Source organism: Trichosurus vulpecula, chromosome 2, assembly GCF_011100635.1.
Source record: "Trichosurus vulpecula isolate mTriVul1 chromosome 2, mTriVul1.pri, whole genome shotgun sequence".
NCBI classification, from domain to species: Eukaryota; Metazoa; Chordata; class Mammalia; order Diprotodontia; family Phalangeridae; genus Trichosurus; species Trichosurus vulpecula.
Window position 1 is genome coordinate 176,442,728 of NC_050574.1, and position 19,767 is coordinate 176,462,494.

General features: G+C 37.2%; 1 protein-coding gene across 2 annotated transcripts in view; it reads left to right on the plus strand.

Moving 5' to 3' along the window:
- JAM3 (junctional adhesion molecule 3) overlaps positions 1-19,767 on the plus strand; it is a 92,046-nt gene that overhangs the window by 26,052 nt on the left and 46,227 nt on the right. The window lies entirely within an intron of this gene.

Genomic DNA, 19,767 nt, shown 5'->3' on the forward strand with positions numbered 1-19,767 from the left:
TTGTTAATCAGTTTTTTAGTTGATTCTCTAGGGTTCTCTGAGTATACCATCATATCATCTACAAAGAGTGATAGTTTTGTTTCCTAGTTGTATGTGCTTATTCCTTCAATTTCTTTTCCTTCTCTTATTGCTATCCCAGCATTCTAGTACAATATTGAATAGTAATGGTGATCATACACATCCCTGCTTCATCTCTGATCTTATTACAAATAATGCTTGCTCTTGGTTTTAAAAGTTCCATTTATTCCATTGAGTAGTATTTTTAATAGGAATGGGTATTGTATTTTATCAAAAGCTTTTTTCTGCACCCGTTCACATAATCATCTGATTGTTGTGGCTTTTGTTATTGATATGGTCAGTTATGCTTACCTAATATTGATCCAGCCCTGAATTCCTGGTATAAATCCCACCTGATCATAGTATATGATCTTTGTGATATATTGCTTTGCCCGAATTCTATTTAAAATTTTTGCATCAATATTTATTAGGGAAATTGGTCTATAAGTTTTTTTCCTGTTTTTTTTCTCTCCCTGGTTTAAATATTAAAATCATATTTGTCTCATAGAAGGATTTTGGTAGAACTCCTTTACCTTTTTTTCAAACAGTTTAGTATTGGAATTAATATTCTTTAAGTGTTTGCTAGAATTTGCTTATAAATCCATCTTGTCCTGCCCCCCTTCCCCCCACTTAGGTAGCTCATTTATGACTTGTTCACTTTCTAAGATAGGATTATTTTAAGTATTCTCTTTCTTCTTCTGTTAATCTGGGCACTTTATGTTTTTGCAAATATTCATCTATATCATCTAGCTTATCAGTACTTTTGGCATAAAGTTGGGCAGAGTAGTTCCTAATAATTGCTTTAATTTCATCTTCATTCGTTGTGCTTTTTACCCTTTTCATTTTTGTAACAGGTAATTTGGTTTTTCTTTTTTTAAAAAAGCAAATTAGCCAATGGTTTATCTATTTTATTTTTTAAAAAGTTCTTAATTTATTAGTTTAATCTTTTTTTCACTTCAAATTTTATTCATTTCTCCTTTGAGTTTTAGGATTTCTGTTTTTTTGGTGTTTAGTTGGGAAATTTCTATTTGTAGCTTTTCTAGTTTTTTTGGTTAGTTTTTTTTTAGTTAATGACCAATTTGTTGATCTGCTCTTGGGGTAATGGAACTAGATGATCTTTTCGATCCTTTCCAACTTTAATATGGTATGATTCTATATAAGACCTCAAGTTTTCCTTTGCTTTACTTTTCTAAGTTTAGTAGATAATCCAGAAAATCGCTCTTCTTCACAGACCTTTTCCAAGGAACAGTTAACTTCTTAGCAGAAAAAACCTCTTGAAAGGAGGATGGTAAATTATGACCATGACTTAAGAGTTGGAATTAGTACATCTTTGATCATTTTCTCTGTGATCTCACCTATGTGGGCATTTCCTCTAGTGGTGCAAATCCCAGTGAATGGACATTTTGCCATCTATTCTGTGACTCTTCTCATTTTCCTCTAGATCTTTTAATGTTGTATGAATGCTTGTGGAATACCTGGACTGCATACTGGTTATCTTGTACTTCTGCTATGCAGCTGGCTCATATTCTTTTCTGTTCACATATCAGTATTATTTGTGCTACCTACTTTATTGTTCCTCACCCATGATACTTTGTCTCCCTTTTTCATGCCTCTGTACTGGCTGTCTCCTATGCCTAAAATCTCTCCCTCTTCACTTCTTCTCAAAATTGCTTATTTCCTTCAAGACTCATTTCAATTGCCACCTTCTGCAGGAGGCTTTTCCTGGTCCCTCCCAGTTGCTAGAATCTTCCCCCCATGGTTATCTTTATGGGTTTTTTATATGTACCTGTTTATTTACATGTTGTCTCCCCCATTAGAATGTAAACTTCTTGAATGCAAGAAAAATTTTTGCCTTCCTTTGTATCCCCAGCACTTAGCACAGTGCCTGGAACAGAGTAAGTACTTAATTAATGCTTCTCAGTTGATTGTTCAGTCATTTAGGAGGTTGTACAGTATTGCAGAATTTGATACACTCAACCCAATGTCATTTGCAAATAGAATAATCTGGAAGACCTTATGATCTCTAGGGAATCTCCTTTCCATTTGAACTGTCCCTGACATCCTCCATGATGGTGGCAAACATCTCTGGTGAGCATATATGTCTTCCTGTTTTACCTGTTGTTTTCTATCAACGGTCAGAGGATCATCAAATTTATCTCCACTGTTACATCTTTTAAGGAATTTTGTATGTTTTTGGCATATGCACGTTGCATACTTCACTAGAGGAAAGCCTTTAAAGTACACTGCCTTCGAAAGGGTCCCTCCCTTGTGTACTTGCGTCCCATCATAATTTAAAAGGAAAACTTTAAAAATTTTGGAGCCCTAGATGTTTTAGATATTTAGATGAATGTATGTCCTTGAATTTCTTGCTGTAAGAACTCACTTGAGTGGTACAATCTTTATTTCCAAATGGAACAGTAAATGTGTAACAGAAAGTGCCAGCATCACATCATCAGTCTGAGAAGAACTTGGGAAAAGCACCTGTTAGAAGCTCATGCCATTGTTGTCATTGAAAATTGAGGTGACATGACTGTCATTTTACCTAGGACTGCTAGCCAGCATGTTCTTTTGAAGTTTGTGGCTGCCACTAGTGCCACACCTATTACTGAACATTTCACACCCAGTATCTTCACTAACCAGATTCAGGAACTTTGCTGGATCTTTACTTCTTGGTGCTTAGTAATACCAGGGAAAATTACCACTCTTCAATAGTAATAATTATATTGGTAGTGGTGGTGGTGGTGGTAGTGGTAGTGATAGTAGTAGTAATTATAATAAATAGCATTTATAGAGTGCTTTAAAGATGCATTTTGCATGTTATTTAATCCTTTCAGCATGCCTATTACAGTTAGCTCAACTGAGGTTGAGAGAGATTAAGTGACTTTCCCACCCAGCTAGTTAGTGTCAGAGGCAGGATTTAGGTCTTTATGACTTGCTACACTCTATCTGCTACACCATCTCAATGCCTTAGAGACAAGGATCTCATATTTAGAGGACCAATAGTTAATGTTTCACACAATCTCTAAACCTTTTCTCCCATTCTGAAACTGTGACTGCAGAAATAGAAAGGAGTTGCATAGACTTCAAGGTCATTTTGTAGTCAGTTAAAAACATTAAGTGCCTGCTTTGTGCCAGGAAGCAGCTATACAAACAACTATGTACAAAGAAGCAGATTTACAAGATAAATTAGAATAATCAACAGTAAGAAGACACTAGAATGAAGTGAGATCAAGAAAGGCTTCTTGTAGAAGGATGGATTTTAGGTGGGACTTGAGGGAAGCCAAGAGGTGGTGGCAAGGAAGGAGACCTTTCCAGGCATGAGTGGAGTGGGGGGAAGGAAAGGGGAACAGCCAGTTAAAATACCTGGAGTTGGGAGGTGATGTATCTTATTTGAGGAACAGCAAGAATAGTGTCTCTGGATTGCATAGTATGTAAGGTGTAAAAATATTGGAAAGGTAGCAGGGGACCAGGTTATGAAAGGCTTTGAATGCCAAACGTGATTTTATATTTAATCTTGGAGGTGATAGGGAGCCTCTGAGGAGGAAGGGTACCATGATCAGACCTGTGCTTTTAGGAGGATCACTTTGGCAGCTAATAGAGGATATTGACCGAAGTAGGGAGAGATCAACCAACAGGCTATTGCAGCGTAGTCCAGGTGTGAAGTGATAAGGGCTTGCCACCTAGGTGGTAGCAGTTTGAGAGGAGAGAAGGGATCTTATGCAAGAGATGTTATGAAGGTGAAAATCAACAGGCTTTGACAATGCATTGGATATAGGGAATGAGAGGAAGGAGTCAAGGATGGTACCTAGGTACCTAGTAGGATGGTGGTACCTTCAACTATAATACAGAAGTTGGGAGTGTTTGGGGGGAAGGGAGGGAATGAGTTTGTTTTTGGACATGTTAAGTTTAAGATGTCTCTAAGATATCCAGTTCAACATGACCAAGATGGCAGTTGGAGATGTGAACATGGAAGTCAGGAGAGAGGCAGGAACTGGATAAATAAATCTGAGAATCATTGGCATAGAGTTCGTAATTGAATTCATGGGAGCTGATGAAATTACCAACCAAAATAGTATATTTTTATATTTTATATTTTATTCTTTCAAATATATGTAAAAATGATTTTTAATATTCTTAGTTTCAGTTTTCTTATTTTTAAAAAATATTCTTTTTCAAAGTTTTGAGTTCCAAATTCTCTGCCTCCTTCCCATCTCTCCTCATTGAGAGGGCAAGCAATTTGATGTGTTATATATATGTGAAGTCATACAAAACATCTTTACATATTAGCCATGGTCAGGCAAAATAGTATAGAGGAAGGAGAAAAGAGGACCTAGGATGGAATCTTGGAGGACACCCAGAGATTAACATGTGTGAAACAGATGAAGATCAAGGAAAGGAGAGATCAGACAGCTAGGAGGACTGGGAAAGAGCAATGCCTTGAAAACCTAGAGAGAAGAGATTACTAAAGAGAAGAGATTGAACAACAATGTCAAAAGCTGCAGACAGGTCAAGAAGGGTGAGGATTGAGAAAAGGCCATTAAATTTAGTTATTAGAGAGGCCATTAAGTAACTTTAGAGAGCAGTTTTAATTGAATGATGAGGTCAGAAGCCAGACTACATAGTTAAGAAGATAGTGAGGGAAAGGAAATGGAAACACCTATGTAGATGAACTTCTCAAATTTAGCCAGGAAAGGAAGATGAGATTATAGAATGATAACTAGAAGGAATGGATGACTCAAATTGAAGAGTTTCTTGAGGATGGAGAAGACATGGTTGTGTTGGTAGGCAATAGAGAAGCAGCCAGTAGGGAAATGTTGAAGATTAGTGACAGAGTGGGCATAATAGAGGGACAATATACTGGAGAGAACAGAGTAGAGTGGATGCCTTTGTGCATATAGAATGGTTTGCCTTGGTAAGGAGAAGGGCTACTTCTTCATGTGAGATGGGTAGAGGAGATAATAGCAGAAAGTATCTTGTCAAGTGGCCTCAATCTTTTTTTTTAAATGAGTTTTTATTGCTATTTTATGTTTCTTACATCACCAAGTATCTGAGATCTCTCTCCCTCTCACCCTTTCTGTGAGCCCTTCCATATGACAAATAGTATTTTTTGGAGAGGAAAAAAAAGTCAGCACAACTGATTGAAAAATTGAAAATGTCTGAAAACATGAGCAATGTGTAACACTTGTGGACTTCCTACCTTCACAGATAGATGGGTTGAGGGTGTCTTGTCATGCCTCTTCATTTTGTATCCCACTTGACCTTTATAATTTTGTTACATTCAATTTTGATTTTTTTGGTGTCATTCTTTCCATTTATATTGTTGTAGTTATTGTGAGTATGGTTTTCTTGTCTCTTTTTCCTTCATTCTTATCAGTTCATGTTGCTCTTTCCAGTCTTCTCTGTATTCTTCACATACAGAATTTGTTATAACACAATAATATTCCATTATGTTCATTTGCCACAGTTTGTTTAGCCATTCTCTAATTGATGGGCATCTATTTTGTTTCTAATTCTTAGCTCTCACAAAAAGTGCTAAATCTATTTTGGAGTTTATGGGGTCTTTTTTTCTTAATGATGTTTTACTTGAGATATAAACCTAGTAATGGAGTCTCTGGCTCAAAGGGTAAGGACATTTTATCTCTTTATTTGCATAATACCAAATTACTTTCCAGAATGGTTGTGCCATTTCATAGATCTATCAGCAATGTATCAGTGTGCCTATGTGCCTACAACCCTTCCAATATTGACTATTGCCGTTTTTGGTCATTTTTGTCAATTTGCAGGGTGTGAAGTGAGGCTTCACTCTTTTTAATGAAATATGACGGAAGGTTCTCAGCTGACAGCATAGGGGGAGGGGGACCCATGGAATTTTGAGAAGAGAAGAAAAGATTTGGAAAAGGTACTGTATAGTAGAGTGGGAGAGTGAATTGATTAGGGAGGTATAAAAGGATTGCCTTGAGGAGAGCCCAGTTGAGATTATGTAATGCAAATTTGTGTTGTATCCAATAAGCATGGTTTCATGATTTTTCCAGCTTCATTCAGCAGTATATGAATAGGAGCAAAGGCAGCACATGGTTCCTGATTATTTGAATTCCTTTTCTCCCTGCATGGAATTATTATGAATTTCCCCTTAGTTCTGCTAGGATCTTTGTAGGGTCTTGAAGCTGCTACTCATTGTGTCTAGTTTGTACACTGCTCCCACTGCAGACACTGGCTCAGTTTCTTCAAATGCAAAATGGGGATAGTAATAGTACCTACTTCTTCCCAGGGTTATGAGAATAAAATGAGTAAGTATTATTTTTTCTTTTTTTTTGGAGGGGGGAAGGCAGGACAATTGGGGTTAAGTGACTTACCAGCTAGTAAGTGTGTCAAGTGTCTGAAGTGGGATTTGAACTCAGGTCCTCCTGACTCTAGGGCTGGTGCTCTACTCACTGCGCCACCTAGCTACCCTTTGAGTAAATATTTTTGAAGTGCTTAGTACTGTAGCTGGCACATAGAAGGCAGTATATAAATAAAATGTTCATTCCCCTTATTCCATTGATTACTGTTTGATTTGAGCTTCTAATTTAGGAATGCTAAGTGGGAATTTATTAGGAGGGTATTGTTGGAATTTAGAAGTCCAGTGGCCTGAATAGAAACTTTTTGTTGTTGTGGTTATTTCTTTGTGTTTCTTTGTTTGTTTGCAAGTCTGGTATGTCACATTTCAGGACAATTTTGCACATTGGATTCAGTTATTCTCTAGTATGTAGTCTGAAATGGAGTATGTTAATAATTCCTTAATTTTAGCCCTGGTAAAAAATTTTGTACAAGTACGTCCAGATGCACTGATCAGTCTCTTGGAGCCTCAATAATAGAAACAAAATGTCTTTAGCAGTTGGCATCATCATGTCTTCCTATGTCTTTGTGGTTCTTAGCCTGCATTGGTTTTGAGCAGGACACTGATCTCAAAACTAATGGAGAAGCACTGAATTTTAGTAATCTAAATGTCAGACAACTAAGAATCATTTGGTAAGTGTATTTTAGATTTGACATTATTTCATACAAATATTGACGTGTGTAATTTTTATTTCCTCATTCCTTCTGTCACAAAGTTCTGTTTAATCCATCAGCTTTCTTTATTATTTTAAATTGATCCTTAATTATTAACTCCATATGCTTATATTTCCATACACTTTAAGATTAAGATTGTTTTATTAGTACCAGGAACTCTATATGAATTCTTGTAAACTTAGTGCTTATAAAACTACTGTTAGTATTGTCAGTAGAGAGGCAGCAAGGTATAATGGAAGGAGTACAAGTCTGAGTCAAGAAACCTGGGTTACCTTGTTTTAATATATATAGATGTACATACATACACAAGTATAGGAACCAAGATCTTTTCTTTCACCGCTATGGTTATCATTAGCCTTAACAGTTTGGGCCAGTACTTGCAAAGGGAAGTAAGAAATAATCATATCCTTCATATCAAGGATGTCTTTGTGATGAACCAAAGTGCCTAAAGATGTGGTTGATTTATTGGACAAGAAAATGATGTATTTTTTTCAGTTTTGTTTTCTTGGATAGATTTAGGGAGTTCCATTTTGCTCTCTTTGCCTTACTTCCTTCCTTGCCTCTCTCATAGGTTATGCTTTATCTTCAGAAGCCTGCAGGACCTGCAGGCTTTTATAGTATAATATAGTATAATAGTAATGAACTATAAACATGATACTAGTATAAGGTGTTTTTGAAAAAAATTTAGGGAGTCATGTAAGTGAGAGGTAGCGTAATGTAGTGGATAGAAAGCCAAGCCTTGGAATCAGAAGAAAGGACTGCATTCAAGACCTGCCTTTGATATATCAGCAAAGATGTCCTTAATACATGCCTAGACTACTCATAAAAATTTCATAAGGAGAAGCCTATAACACATATTGTACTAGCTCCATTATGATGAGCAAATCCTTTAACCTAGTGCCCTGGGTAACTCTCCTGAGTATAAAGTACAGAGGAGTACAGAGGAGATCTGCGTTTGTGGAGAGTTTATACACCAGGAAGTTCCTTACACTGAGGAAATCATAAGGCCAGATCAAAAAGAAAAAGATAAATAACAACCTAGGAATGCTTCTATATTCTCTTGTAGGATTTCATTTTAACTTTTGTTTGGAAAACTTGTTGCAACTTTTCTAAACAGTCAGCTGCTTATAGTGAGTCTTCCTTGTAATAACTACATAGGCTATTCTGATCCAAACAAGTTTCTGCTCTCATTACCTCTGCCAGGCCTTTGAATATTCTGAAGAGCCGTTGTCTTTTGCATAATTCCCAGTATACCCTGCTCTCTTCTACCTATGAAAACAGCATTACTGATGAGAAAGGATAATATAGAATGAATGATTCTCCTTTTCAAATTCCATTTAGGGTTGGTGGCCCAGATGGTGAGGAAAATCCCCTGGAGATTGGAAATTTAGTGGGTGGCAGCCCAGCTAAGGCTGTTTTATGAATTTAGACCTCTAGTTCCTATATCCACCCCCATGTGACCACCCCCATGTTTGCCTTGCTTTCTCTGTACCTCTTCCTACTTGACTAATCCTGAAGAAGTGTTTTGAAACACTATGGGTAGTTTCAACAATAGCATTTCAAATTGTGAACTAAGCATCTAGAGTTAGTGATATTATATCCCATTTCTATGGCAAATGCTTTCTGGACCTTTAGCTGTGAGCTATGGCCAATTACTATAGGAAGAACATAGATTTGGTCCAGGCTGTACTTCAAGTCCAGTCCTCTTTTTAAAATACCTTTCGTCCAATTTACTACACATTTATAATACAATTAGTTTTATGAATAAATGGAATGGAGTTGTAGTGAAGTATAGGATGAATTCATTTCATATGGAACTAAAATAAAAGCAAAGCAATAGAGACCACACGGACAGTTTCAGGTCAGCCTTCTGGAAGAGTTTCACCAATGTGAGACCACCAGAGATTTTTGTCTGGTTTTAAAGGAATGAATGAAAAATAGCTAACAGCTAGTGCTCTGAGGTTTGCAAAGCACTTTACAAGTATTATCTAAATTTATTCTCATAAGAACCTTGGGAGATAGGCGATAAAATAATTACTGTTTTACATAGAAACTGGCAGACAGAAATTAAGTGACTTGCCCAGGGTCACACAACTAGTAAGTGTCTGGGTCTAGATTTAAACTCAGGTCTTCCTAACTCCAGGTCCAGCATCCTATCTACTGCATGACCTAGCTACCTCCATATCTGGAAGCATTTATTAAGCATATGTTAAGTACTTCATTTATTAAGCATTTACTGTGTGCCAAACACTGTACTAATTGCTGAGAATGCAAACACAAAAAACAAACAGTTTTTGCCCCTAAAATGTTGCAGGCCTTCAGGCCCCCAGATTACTTACAAAGGGCAGTGGTAGCCAAGGAGGGGCACTTTGGTCCAGAGAGTTACTGCGATGGTGAGTGGGGCCTTATGGGAGTAGATTGACACGCTCTAGTCCAATCCAGTAAACATTTCTTAAGCACCTACTGTGTGCCAGGCACAGTGCTAACTAAGCACTGGGGATACAATTAATAAAAAGAAAGACAGTCGCCATCCTCAAGGATCTTACAATCTAATAGGGGAAGACTATACACAAAAGAAGGCAGGAAGCAGGGTAAGGGGTTGGATTAGGAGGTATCTGGCATGGGGGCATTGTGTCCCATGGAGTTGAAACCAGGCAGAGAAACAGATGCAGAGTGGAGGATGTTTCATTAACGCAAAGTTGATTTGATGATAATTCATGGTTCCAAAACTGGGGGGATTAGAGAGAGGGTGGAAGGCCTGAAAGTTAGGAGTGTATTGAATCCTGGCTGAAAGTTTTCCTGAAATAGTGGTCCTGGAGAAATAAACATCAGTTTGGAGAGTGGGGCCCCTTGGTGGAGGTTTCTCCAGGTGTGGGAAGGGTTCTGGCAAGAAGTATTGGTAGGCTAGAAAGTTTGTAGTGAAGTAATAATCATAACGACAATACATGTCATATCTATAGTTTACTTGGTGCTTAGTATGCAGTTGTGTTACAGTAGGCTTCTAACTAGTCTCCCTATCTCTGGTCTTTCCCCACTCCAATCCAGCCCACACACTGCTATAGAAGTGATTCTTCTTAAGTTTAGAGCTGATTGTGTTACTCCCCTACTCAGTGAGCTCCAGTGGTTCACTGTTCCAAGTTAAACTATAAACTACTCTGTTTAGCTTTTAAAGCCCTTTACAGCTTGGCTCCAACCTATCTTTCCAGCCTCATTGTATAGTGCTCCTTTTCTAACATTCCTCTCCTAGCCTTTCCATTGGCCATCCTCTATGTCCAGGATACATTCCTTCTTCACCTCTACCTTATGCCTCTTCCATATGCAGTTCAAGCACCAACTTCTGTTTGACACTGTTCTTAGTCCCACAAACAATAGTGACTTTTCTTTTGAATATACTTATATATGTGTATGGCATGTTCAAGGAGGACTAAGTACCTCCTGCGTGAGGGCTTACCAAGCCTTTTTCAGGATTGCTCATGCACCTCTGGCATCTACCTGGCATTCAAGTCTCACCTGTGGCTCCAAGAAGCTGTAGCATGCACAGTGGCCATGCTCTAATAAATCATCTTAGACAGGCAAACCAGGTTGAGGGTAATTGACGGACCTCTAATCCATTGATGAGTTAGAAGGATGTCTACTCCAAGCTTGCAAAGATTTTCCTAGTGGAATGGAGAGATGAGAACAATTCTAACAGCTATGAAGGCAGTGGAATCAGGCACTGTGGAGTGCTTGGAGCTTGGTTAGACATTGAACATATCCAGGTCATCCACTGCATCCCTGGCCATTGCCAGTCATCTTGACTTTTGTCTTGCCACTGGACTTCAGTGACTCTGGAAGAGAAAGTGAGGCTGATGACTTTGTGCAGCTCTGCCTCACTTAAATCCAGTTTACACACACACATCATCCCATGATGTCATTTATCCTCTTCAAAAATGAAGGACAAACAACAGTATATGTACTTGTTGTCTTCCCTTTTAGAATATCAGTTCCTTATTAGTAGGCATTTTCTCATTCATTGTATGAGTAGGGAGGGATTCATCATATTTATATTCCCAGTACACAGATCCGTATGTAGGTCCTTAAGAAATACTTGTTAATTGATGCATTAATTTCATTTGCTTCTTAGGAGCACAGTTATTTTCTCTATTTTACAGATGAGAAAACAGAGGTTAAGTGATCCAAGGGCAGCACAGCTAAGTGTTAGTGCCAAAACTTCTATTGGTAGTGTTAGAAATTCTAGAATTGAAGAATACCTCGAAGGACCAAGCTGAGTCAGTTGATGCAGTGCATTTTTTTTAAATGATAAGGCAATGAAAATGAAGATGGTAGGATGAAAATGTTTATTTCAAAGTAAAGCTATAATATCTACTTATATCTATTACATATCTATTTGTATTTAAAATACAGATAGGAGTAAGAAAATATTTGTTACCAAATATATTTCCTTATAATCACTTATTTTGTTGTTGTTCAGTTGTTTCAGTCTTGTCTGACTTTTTGTGACCTCAATTGGGGTTTTCGTGGCAAAGATGCTAGAGTGGTTTGCCATTTCATTCTCTAGCTCATTTTGCGGTTGAAGAACTGAGGCAAACAGGGTTAAATGGCTTGCCCAGGGTTGCAGGGCTCATGAGTGTCTGAGGGCGGATTTGAACTCATAAAGATGAATCTTCTTGACTCCAGGCCTAGTACTCGCCACCTAGCTCCCAATCACTCATTTAGGAGTTGCATTTTTGCACTTTTTTGTTGAATGTTTGTCACAAACAAATTTTTTGTATACAAAGCATAGACTTGTGGTCCTGTTTGAGCACTTTGTAGTGCCACAATGGCAGCACATTTTGGCTGGAGGACAACTATGGTCTTCAACCATGGTTGTTATAGCTTCTGCTTTGCCACTTGGATAATCTTTGGTAAACTCACTTGCCTTTTTGGAAGTATTCTCAATGTACAATGTTTGAATCACAAACTTTTTAATATAATAACCACTCGATGAGGCCCATATATGGAACATTATAGAAAATATGTATAGCCTATCTCTTCCTTGGTTCTTTCACTGAGTATCACCTTGCCACTTGGTCAAGAACATCTGCTCCTACCTTATTCTTGTAAAAAAGGAGAATATCTGGGTTATTCACTGCCAGAGTCTGACTCTTGAACTGGTATGAAGTTAGTGCTACTGGTAGGCTTCTCTATAGGTTTCAGAATCTGAGTTTCTTGAAGTGGCCTACATTATCTTCATTATTTCTGGAAGATTTCTATGTTTCTAATGTATAGTCCCAATTATGCTGTACCTTTGCTTTGCAAATCTTAAGGAAAAACCAAAAGATGTAAAATAATTGTCATAGGTTATACTGGAGCCTTTGTTGAAGTGTTTTCAACACTGTATCTCTAAGTATAGTAGCATCATCACTTCTGTTATCTTCATTTCCCAAGTAAAGGAACCCATTGAACAAGTATTTTTTTTTCCTATCTTCTAACAACTAAAATTTCAGGCCAAATTTGTCCGTCTTGTTTGTCATGTATTGTTTTTGCTTGTTTGAAAGGGTTGAATAAAGAACGTACAACTATTATCCACCCACGTGTGTAAATGTTCCTGGGTTCCTGGGTACAAAATGCACATTTGGGAATTCCTTATTTGTATGAAATCACATATTCAGTCTCTATCTTCCGTGTGAACATATGTGTATATAAAAGATATGTAGCAATTTGGGTTGCTTTTCACAATGGTGCTAAGGCTGCAGTTGCAGTTTGATTTGAAAGTTGATCTGCATTTCCCACACTATGTTTAGAGCTCATTTAAATTTGCTTTCTTTGCAGTGGAAATGTTGCCATATGGAATAGGCAGTTTTGATATGCAAGCTATTTGTATATTTTTAAAGAAATCCAGTCTTTATGGTTCTAAATATGGAATTCTTAATATAATAGATTATCTTGTGGGAAGAAGTAGAAGTAGTTCATTTCAAACACATGAAAAAGGAAAGACTGTATATCTGTTTTGTTTGGGTGCTATGAACACATGGGGTTTCCATTATAACTACTTTTTAAGTTAGGTGTGTGAGCATCCTGTTAGTTCCTTCATTTATAGGAGCTGAAAATTAAACCTTCTTCCATTAAGAGAGACTTCTGTAAGGAAATTGTAGTTTCCTACAATTTGTAATTCATTAGTTATGAAAATGTAAGTATTCACTTCAAATTTCAGTTTTCTTTGGATATTTTATCTTCCCCTTCAAATTCCTCTCTTACCTTATTCCTTGATTTCTGAACCATTGACTATTTTCTATTGAAATTTCTCATGGAAAAAGGACTAAACTCCTAGGGACACAGTAAAATCTCATTTTATGGAGGCTGTCAAGAAAAAGGTAGAACACCATTCATTCAATAGAATGTAAATAACACTTCCTGTCTTTGCGTTCCTAGTGCCTAGCACAGGGCCTGTCATGTGGTAGGTAATTAATAAATATTTGTTGTTTGATTGGTTGTTTAGGAACATTCTTGCCTAGAGATAGTACAGTTAACCAGATGACACATAGGTCCCTTCTGGGTCAGTGATTCTTTCCCCTCTTTCTCATGCTCCTGCCAAACTCATGCAGAAAAAAAAAAAACCAAAACCAAAAACCATGTATTAAACTCTAGACATTGTTTTGTCAGAGTCAGTTTCCATAAAGTTTGCATGTGGAAAATAAAGAGGACATAAGGACAGAGGATTATGATGAATCCTTGTCAACTCCCTTCTCTATGTGTTGTCTTCTCCCATTTAGATGTTATCTCTTTGAGGGTAGAGACTGATTTGCTTGCTTATATTTTTGTCCCCCTGCTCTGTGCTTGGCATTTAGTGGTGCTTGATAAACATTCTATCCATTTATCTATCCATCTATCCACCTGTCTATCTCTCTATCTGTCTGTCCATCTCTCTATCATCTATCATTCATGGGAGAAATAGGATATCTATACTTTTGTGAGAAGCAAGCATTCTAGTTTTAGCTCCACTATTATCATAGGCAAATCAAAATTACTCTGCCTTGTTTCATTCTTCAGAAAGCATTGCTCACTACAACTTTATAGTAGTTTCTGGCCTTTGGACTTGGAAACTATTGCATCCCCCCCCCCAAAAAAAAGAATCAAGAACATTTTTTACATTTTGAGGCTTCATTTTTTTCCAAAAGAATTATTCATTAAAAGATTATTTCATGTGGTCACAGTAAATAAATTTTAGTGAATGCTTTAGAGCGAATTTATTTTTAATATAACACAACTTTACCGCCCTCCCCCCCACGTGCAAATACATAAAACACCAACAAAACCCTTCTAACCAGACTTTTGACAGGAAAATCAGCCAGGTAGTGTGTGGTTCCATAGCTTTTTACACAGTTGAAAACCATTACACTAAAGCAAAGGTATTACACTAGAAACTCTGTTCTAGAGGATGCAGATTTGCCCTTGTCCTAATTTCATCCTGCCCGTAGGCTATTATTTGAATTATTCCACCTGAATCCTAGAAGATAATTCCTCTTCCTGATGGACTGTTCTGGTTCTTTCTACCAAGGTAAATATTAATGATTATAGTAGTTGAGGAGTTGTGAATAGTGGTTAATAAGCTATCAAGGATCTTTGGTATTACAGTCTTTTTAGTGATGCCTTCTGATTACTCCTAAGACTTAACTGAACTAGAGGTCTAGATTCATGTGAGTCTACCTTGGTTCATTTTGTCCCCCTCCATTGGTATTTCCTTCCACTTAAATCTGATTGTTAGTAATAAATCACAGAGACCTATTGTTATAGTAAACAAATAGTTTAGGAAAAGCATGGTAATATCAATCAGTAGCAGGCTCAAAAAATAGATGCACTGGCCTTCTCAAGGTCAAAATGTGGGATAGGAAGCAAATAGTCTTATCTTCTTCCTCATTAATTCTTTCCCTTCAGTTTTATATTAACCACAAATTGCAGCCCCCCTGCTGTCCCCAGGGTGGAATCTGAGCTCCCTGCCATTCCCATGCTGCAGGTTGCTGCCTTTCTTCTTTCCATTCCAATGTTAAGAAAAATTGTCTCAGCCACTCATAGTAGAGTGGCAGCACAGAAGTGAGGGTATACCGCAAAGTTTTAACAGTTCACCCAAGCCCAGCTGCTTGGAGAACAAGGTATCAGGAGCAGCTTTCTCCATTTTTTCTTCCATATTCCTGGAAATGCCAGCTCTCCCTGGTACAAACAAACCTCAGCTTGGGGCTCCCCATTTGGAATGGGCAAAGTCCAGGAGAGGAAGGAAAAGTGGTCCCTTAATGTTTGCAACTGGGTACTGGAGAAGGTATAGTTAACAGCAATCTTCTAGCTGGCCGTAGTCAGGAACCTACCTCTCATTTGTCTTGTTCTCCTGGGCTCCCCCAGTTTAAGCATGATACTACTTTCTTCCTCTTCTGCCTGGCGAACTCATCCAAGTCCTCATGGCATTAACATTAGGATGGAAATGTGACTGTAATGGCATCACTTGAGAGACACTAACCAGAGGCTGCAGCCATATCTGTGTGGACTCCTCTTACAAACATTTAAAAGAGCAGTAGTAGATAGATCATATCAATCTGAAATCCATAGTCCCAAGTGGTATAACTTATGACTAGCACCTCAAAAGCTAATGAGTCTCAGTGGTGACTTTTTTTTCCTATACTTCTATTTTTGCCCATACTGTCTTCATCTTCCTGCTTATTTCTTTACATTTGTGTGTCTCTTCCATTCCCTCCCCCCTTCTATTGCTCCTCTTTCTCATTTCTTTCTTTCCCATTCTTCTTTTGTTTATCTATTTCTCTTTATTTCTCATCTCTTTCCTCTTCCCAAATAATTCTAGGAAATAGAACTGAAATAATGCACTTTTAGTATTTGTGGTACTTAACTGAGTAGTTTTGTTTTCTATTTTTAATTTAAAAAGCAAGTCAAACATTTTTATTTCTTAGGAAATTAAAAAACTAAGATACATAAAAACAATTTTTTGGGTTGGTAGCCCCTGGTTAATTTTTTTCTGGATCAGTGATTAGTAATAGAAAAATCCCTTCCTCTGAACTAGAGAAATACTTGGCACTATAGTTATTGTTTGTTTGTTTGGGTTTTTTTGGAGGAGGGAAGGCAGGGCAATAGCACTGTAGTTACAATGGGGTGGGGCTTGTAGTATATCTTCAGGCAGGAGCATTTTTAAATGTCTCAAGAAAACATATCTTGCTTCTAATATGAAGTGCCAGTGCTTCTAATAGAATATGTTGTTGTATTGTACACATAAGCTCATGGACTATAACTGGAGGTTTCAGGGATCATCTAGTTGAACTCCTTCATTGTATAGGTGAAGAAACAGAGCTAGAGAGTATGACTTGTCCAAGGTTGTCACAGGTGGTATGTAAGTGAGCCTGGATTCAAACCTACAACTTCTTTTGATTCTATTATTCCACAATGACTCCCACAGATTGATCTGTGTCTAACATGCTTCCCTATCTACAGTGTAGAATTTTTGTACATCCTTCTAAATCAGAAGTTCTTAATCTTTTTTGTATCATGGACCCCTTTGGCAGTCTGATAAAGTCTGTGGATATCCCTTTTCAGAATAATGTTTTTAAGTGCACAAAATAAAATACAAAAAATTACAAAGGAAATCAGTTATATTAAAATAGAGTTTTCAAAATATATATTAAAAATGTTCAAGGACCCGGGAGTTAAGAACCTCTTTTCCAAATGAGCAGTATTTCAGAAAGACTATGCTGGCCTGTTATAGGTGAAAAAAGATAAGTGAGTCACAATACTCACTATCAGGAGGTTTAGAAACATTTCCCGAATTCTCACTCTTGATCTCTTTGCTACTTCTTTGAAAGCCCTGGATCGAACCCTACTCTCTAAACTTCTAGCTTGGCCAAAATTATAATAGAATTCTTTTTTTAATGGACTAACTAATATAAAAAGCTCTCTTAGTGAGAACACTCTTCTGAATGTCAATGTCAGTGCATCTTGTCTTAGAAAGTTACCTGAGAGGTTAATAAGTAACTTGCCTAGGGTTACATAACCAGTATCTGTCAGAAGTAGGACTTGAACCCAGGTATTTTTGACTCCAGGGTTCCTGTGCATTGTCATGCTGCCTCTCTCATCATTGTGATCATCAAATCCCTCTAAAGTCATCTGACAGCCCATCTGACCCAGGAACTGGTAGTGGATAAACAAATCTGTGATCACATCCAGTGAGTGTTCTCTTAGTGTCCAGGCACTCCTATCTCTTAACATTTCATCAATAAAGACTTCTCCCCTTTAACAAACACACTTGAATATATAACTTAGTTTGCTATCATTTGGTGAAGAAAACTTGGGTTTTACAAGGTACATTAGAAATATACTCCATGCTACACACAGAAACACAAACACATGTCCCTCCCTGTAATTTCTTCATCAGAAGTCACTTTTGCTCAGTTGGCATTTCTCTAACTTTTTGTATAGGCTTGTTATTTGCAGACAAATTGCTTTCCAGTATTTTGCTGAAAAATGACCACCACAAACAAAGACCAGTTTTGTGTATGTGTGCTTTTAAAAGTAGTATATATTTATTAATAGCTTTTGTTTTTATATTTCTTAGAGTTTTTCTATGTGTATCCCTCCCTTAGAGGCAGCTAGGTGGTACAGTGGGTAGAACACTAGACCTAAAATCAAAAAGACTCGAATCGAAGTCCAGCCTCAGACATTTTCTAGCAGTATGACGCCGGACAAGTTACTTAACCCGTCTGTGTCAGTTTCCTCTAGAGTAGAATGGGAGTAATAATAGCACCTGCCTCTCAGGGTCCTTTTGAGGATTAAATGAAAGGATATTACATGCTTAGCATAGTACCTGGAACATAGGAGGAGCTTAATAAATGCTTGTCTCTTTTCCCTCCCCTTTTCTCCTGGAAATTCCAGCCCATTCCTTTTTTTGAGCGGGGAAGGCAGAGCAATTGGGGTTAAGTGATTTGCCCATGGTCATACAGCTAGTAAGTGTGTCAAGTGTCTGAGGCCGAATTTGAACCCAGGTCCTCCTGACTTCAGGACTTGTGCTCTACTCACTGTGCCACCTAGCTGGCCCCAGCCCATTCCTTTTAACAAATTTTTTTTTAAGTAGAAGAAGAGAGGGAAAAATTCAGCAAAACCTATGAAGACATCAAAAAAATGATATTTGCAATGTTACACACTCCACACTCATGTACCCTAACTCCTGCAAAGAACAGGAAGAGGTGTCTTGTCATTTATCTCCTTTGGAGCCAAACTATGTCTGTCTGTCTGTCTGTCTGTCTCTATCTTTCTATGTATATGTATGTATATACTTGTGTGTGTGTATATGTATACATGTATGTATATGTGTATATATACAATTTCACAATATTCACTTTTGTTTTCTGGTTGTTCTTTTCATTTGCATGTGGTAGTCATTATTTATACTGTTTTCTTGGCTCTGCCTCACTTTCCATGCTTCTCTTTATTCATCATGTGTTGTTTCCTATAGCACAATAATATTCCATTACATTCTTGTTCTACAATTTGTTTAGCCCTCACCCAGTCTTGTAATATACTTGAGAACCACATTTTTAATAAATATCTGTATTCCAAATAATCATAATTTCCAAGGTATATAGACTGAAAAACTTTCAAAATGTATAAATCTAGCAAAAGAAATCAATTATATGGAAATAGGATAAAGTATGTATCATTCCTGTTGTCCTGTCTACTACTAGAATTGTCCCAAAGAAGCTCTTAGTGAAGTAAAAGATGAGCTTATATCCCAATACTTTTATTTAGCCACAAAATGTGGTTATATTATCTATTTGTGCAATAGTCTATAAAACATTAAATATAAAAGAGTAACAGAATAGTTTCTTATCCCAGGTTATTTATTTCTTTGAATCATGAAAAAAAGATGAGAAGAATGAAATTAGTAATGATAATGATGGTTGTCATTTACATTGTGCTTTGGCTTTACATACAGTACCTCACAGCAGTCTCATGAGGTAGGTACTATAATTGTAATTAATTCATAGGTGAAAAAACCAGCCCTCAGAAGGATTGGGATTTGCCTGCGGTTACACAACTAGTACATATTTGGAATAGAAGTCTAATCCAGCCCTCGCCTGACTTCCAATACAGCTCTCATTCTAACCTATGAGTCCAAGATTCTTACTTGTTTGCTTCTGACTTTTGAATGTTTCTATTACTCATCGATTTTTGGCTTGAATATATTAGTAAAGGAAGAGAAAAAATTTTCCTACTCTTATGTATAATTTACCTTTTATATATGGGTAACGTCATAAATGAATTAGAGGAACCTGGAAGAAATTATCTGTCAGGTCAGTGGATAGGAGAAGAGTTCATGACCAAATAAGAGATGGAGAAATTCATAGGATGGTAAAATGAACAATTTTGATTACATTAAATTTAAAAGTTTTTGCAAAAACAAAACCAATTCAGCTAAAATTAGAAGAGAAACAAACAAATGGTGAAACATTTTTGTAGCAAGTTTCTCTCATAAAAGTCTCATTTTAGGATATGTAGGGAATTCATTCAAATTTATAAGAATAAGATTCATTCCCAATTGACAGCTCAAAGGATAAATAGAGGAAGAATACCAAGTTCTATTTGATAGAGTGCTGGAAGTGGAGTCTGGAAGACCCGAGTTCAAATTCAGCT